A 5,098-nucleotide genomic window follows, 5' to 3' on the forward strand; every position below is an offset into this window, starting at 1 on the left:
CCTTTATTTAGAGAAGGGGAGAGACCGCAGGTTTCGTTGAGAAAGGGCTGTCTGCTGTCCTGGAGCTGCCAGCACAGGGCAGACGGGCAGGGAAATTGCAGTGGTGAGGGCAGGATTCAGTCTTCCTCTGCTCGGTGAGGGGGTCTTTCTGGATTGTATCTCTCCACAGCACTGGCTGGTTGCATACTGACACACCTGTGTTCGTGTGTTCATATAAATCCATACAGGAACCAGGGGCTGACGCAACAGCTGCCTGTGCCCAAGAGATCCTCTGAACTACAGCCCCAGGGGATGTCATTTTTCCTGTCCTGTTGATATTTTCAAGATTTCAATCATTTTATTTTCTTGCACTGGTAACGAATGAACAAATGAAGCCCTCTGAATAAATAAGTGCTCCAATAAAACAAGCCAGCCCAGGAGAGGCATCCTGGACACCAGCACAGCAGGGGCTCATGACAGTTCATTCCCCGACCTCCAGTTCTCACCTTGGTTTCCCAGATGTAGAGCTGAGGAGACAAACTTTTGAAATGGGTTCTGCCCAGGGTCTGTTTACCACGCTGCCTAAAAAACCAATTGTTTCCCCACAACGTGTTTAAAATATTTTATAGGAAAGGCAAACTAACAACTACTGGGACGGAGAAATACATTTTAAATAGTCGTGTGAGCTGTCTTGTGTTAGGAGACCACCTCAACACCACAGGAGTGAGGATGGATTTCAGAAATTCTGTTAGTATGACACAGTCTGTAATTATTTGTGCATAAAATTGGACTTTTAAGAGAATTTCTTCTTCCAGAGTCACAAGCCAACCCTTGACCAAGAAAAACGTCACAGGAACTGCTCGAAGTCCCTGTTGGATGAAGATTTACTTATAAAATAGGAGGTGAAGAGGCATCCCACTCAGTTTACAGGTAAATTCGGGTGCAGAGGTCTCCCAGCACTAATCTTTTGTGCGTATCGTCCCGCTGAACACACGGGTTAAAGGCAGCTTTGCAGAATTCCTGGCTGGATGTGTCGCAGCTGTGTTAGGGCTGGATGAGGCCAGATGTGCTCCTGTGCACAGCTGTTGTTGCACTGGGTTTTGGGTGGCTTGTGGCTTCTTTATAGACTTACATGTGTGTACGTACAGGCACTGACTTAGTGCCTCTCTCCCTAGGGAGTCCAGGCAAGGTCTGATCGCTTTATTTTTGCTGTTTAGCTGAAGACAAGCCCCAAATGACTTCGCTATTTGACAAAAAAGGGTTGTGGCTTGTCAGAGAAAGCAGAAGAGGACATTTCAACAGGGCTACTCCATACCTCTCATGGGCTGGTTGGGCAGGGAGGCACGAGGTTTGAGGAAGTCACCGGCTGTAAATTCTCACATGAACGTTGCATGTCTTGGAAATCTCCAAATCCCTGAAGTGCTAAAGATAATGTTAAGGATGTGCCATTCAAACTATTACTGTTGGATAAGGTAGAGATTCACACATCAGAAAATGCAGCGTGTTGCACAGACCCGGTCATCTGCCCATGGGATTTCATGTGTCACAGTGAAATTTAAGTTTAAAAAGAAAACATAAGGATTTCTTAACTTTATGTTTTATGAAGTATTAAAATTCTAATGTTTGACAGTGAAGGTCTGATGGAAAAATAAACGTTAACGAAGTCCAAGTCTTACCTATGTTTAACATGTAAATATTAAGTTTCTGGGTCTCTTCAAAGTCTACATAATATTCCCAAGCACAAGTTACTCATTAACTGATTAAGATAAACTGAATTTTCATTTGAAAAATCTGGTCTTTCCAAAATGGAGGAGAGAACGTTGCTCACATTGATGGTCTTTTCCTCACTTGTAGTATTATCTGAAGCTATTGCTCAAAAGGTATTTGTTCTATTTTTTTTTTAACAATATCTTGTTTGCTCACTTGGTGATCCGGCGATATTGCAGTAGCCGTCCAGGTAACGCAGGTAACTCCACTGTAACCACTGCCCGTGGAGCCTTGGCTGTACTGTGTCGGGATTTCAGAGCTTTGGGTCCTTTTAAGGCCTTTTTGTTGTTTGTTTGGGCTGTTACTGCATAAATGTATTGAGAGAGCATTTGCAGATGTGCCTGGTCACGTTCTTCCCCAGCAATGTAAAATATCAAATTTGAGGGATTGGTGGGTCTCCCTTGGCCACCGGATGGGGTTTGGATCTTGACACAGTGCCGTCACAGCAGGACCAAATGAGGACCATTGCAGTGCTGGGTGATTTCTGATCAGCGTTTAATAACTTATATAGATCAGAAAAGAGGGAAGTAGACAGTTATTTGTACTGTCTGGAGCAGCAAACACTGTTTTGTAATATCTCAGTGTGCATGTGACTGGTCTTATTTTTAAAATATCAGTATTGGAGAAATGAAGGAAGCCTTACATTTGAAGGTTTTTTTTTTTATTTCCACCATGCTAAACGCCGTTGCGTAAAATGCAACTGAAATGCAGGTGGGTTTCTGGGAGGAAGGGACAGGTCCTGTGGCTGCTTAAGGGGCAGCTGAGGGCTCTGCAAGAAGCCATGGATGTGGTGTATGGGCCTGTGCTGTCTTGGGGAGCTGCCGCAAGGCGCTCCCCGCTGCCTTTGGGTACATACTTGGGGCTGGTCCTCTCCTGCCTCCTTCACTAGGGGCACAGCGATGCCCCTCACCATGCTGCACCCCGCTGCGGGCTCCTTTGTGCTGGTCACAGCCTAAAATGCTGCTGGGCTGGGCAAGCGCAGCGGATGCAGGTCCCTACCCCCTCCTCCCCACAGCATCCATTCGGCACGTGGCAGTGGTGTGAATTTTGCACAGGGTAAGTTTTGCACGGGGCAAGCTCCTCATGTGCCAGAAGGATGCTCCATGGGCAGTGATGGCCACCATGTGCCTGCACCGTGCTGGGGAGCCGTGACTTAGGGCTCAGGGCTCCTTGGTTGTGGCAAAAACTCCCCTCAACATGCCCTGGGCAGGTTTGAGTGTGGCAGGGAGTGGACATGAGCAGAGGTGCTCAGGGATGCTGGGAAAGCCTTTGGGAAGAGATGCTTCAGGAGGGGTGTTCCCAGCCTGGGCAGGGAGGGCTCCAGCTCAGGGTGGGCAGGAGGGAGACACGGGCAGGGAGAGCACCACGCTGCCGGGATCAGGAAACTCTTCTTTTGATGAACATTTTTGGGTTTTATCCCATTGTCCTGGATTGTCAGTGTCAGGAGATGGAGTACACTCTGAATTTCAGCCACTGCACTAAGAAGAGGCAAATGGATGCTATTAATTGGCGAGCAAAGTACCAGAGGTTAATTATAAAAATAACTAAAGATCAATTAGCCATTCAAAAGATTTTTGAGGCTGGAAAAGTAAAAATAGAAATGGAATGATCTGCTTTGATGCTGAGCTTTTGTATTTTAATAAACTATTGGACTATTGTGAGGCTGGTATGTCCAGATCAACCCTTCTTGGTGTCACTGCTGAAACACAAGCGGTAGGACCTTTAAAACAGACAACCCAAGCGCAAAAGGAGGGTGTTTACAGGGGCAGGTGCTCCAGGCAGTTCCCAGTCCAGCTGCTCCATGGGGTGTTCCTGGGTGGCTCCGTGTCGATGCCCTCCTCCCTTCAGCGTCAGGGGCCCTGGAAGCACCAGAGCGGGAGAAACAGCAGCGCTCAAAGGGCATCCCTGCTTGTGCAACCTGCGAGGGGCTGGAGGCCCATGCGGGGTTTCAAACCTGCTGAAGATCGTATGTGACACAAGGCACTGAGCTGAAAAACATGCAGCACAGTCAACAGCTGGGAGAGCAAATAAGTAGTCACGTAAAAAGCTAGTGGGTCTCTTTCCATGGGTTGAGCGCTTAAAGAAGCACCTGATTTTTCTGAGGTTAATCTCAGGTGATGTATTGAGGTGACACAGCAGCTGCTTCAGAGTAACCTGAGGAGAGAAGAACCCAGAAAAATGCTTAACAGAAGCCTTCTGTGGAACAAAACCACGCAGATTTCACTGCAGATTCTGCATGGGGCTGGGGTTGCAGCTGCAGAGGTGTCAATAAGCAGATGGTCAGTCCGTCATGACCAGCTCCCCATCCCCAGTTCCAGCTGAACCATCTAACAGTTCATTCCTTCATCAAACTTTTCCAATAACATCACCTGGGTAAGGACTGCTCAGGAGCAAAACCTGAGTGTTTCTGTTTCAGCTTGTTTATTTTTTTTCCAGCATGCTATTGAAATCTACAGTCTCCAGGTGGACTGCAAGGTCACCTCGAGGTTTGCTCACACTGTCATCACCAGCAAAATTGTCAACCGAGCTAACGAGTCCAGAGAGGCAACCTTTGAAGTGGAGCTACCCAAGACGGCCTTCATCACCAACTTCTCCATGTAGGACCAGTCCCTAGCTGGGGTGTGCAGGAGGCAGCCCTGAGGGCAGGGGTGGGGGCTCATCTTTTTCAGGAGGTGCTGAGCAAAAAGCACAAAGACCTGAGCTCTGGAGGGTCCTGCACAAAATGCTCTATGGGGCAAAGTAGTAGGCAGCCGAGTAGAAGGAAGGTGCCAGGGCCAGGGTGAGGCTGCCTGCTGCACAGGATGGGTGGCAGATGTGCTCAGTGATGGTATTTCTTCCAGCTCCAGCCTCCCTGAGACCCTGCAAGGAGGAGCGCTGTGTTGTGGTGGTGCTGGCTCCTGGCATCTTCCCACATGGGGAGGGATGTGGGAGCCAAACAGGGACCCCTGCTCGTGCTCCTAGGGCCACAAAGTGCAGTGTTCCTCTTGGTTCTTTCCCCAGAACTTTCCTTCTAATATTAATTTTTATGAAAATCAAACAGGTCCATCGATGGTAAAGTATATCCAGGAATAATAAAGGAGAAAGCTTCTGCTCAAAAGGAATATGACACTGCGGTCTCCCACGGGCAGAGTGCTGGCCTCATCAAGTACGTTCCCATCCTAAGTAAGGCTGCTCCAATGTGCTTCCTCGGCTTTAGCTTTGGCTGGGGCGCGGGTTAAATGCTGGAGCCAGCCACCTCTCAGCGAGGATGAGCGTGAAAAGCAGCCTTGGGTTCTCACTGGGAGGGACAGGGGGTGTGTATATAGATATATATTCTCACATATGTGTGTATACATACATATATATATATGTA

Source organism: Pterocles gutturalis, unplaced genomic scaffold (genome assembly GCF_000699245.1).
Source record: "Pterocles gutturalis isolate BGI_N339 unplaced genomic scaffold, ASM69924v1 scaffold22133, whole genome shotgun sequence".
NCBI classification, from domain to species: domain Eukaryota; kingdom Metazoa; phylum Chordata; class Aves; order Pterocliformes; family Pteroclidae; genus Pterocles; species Pterocles gutturalis.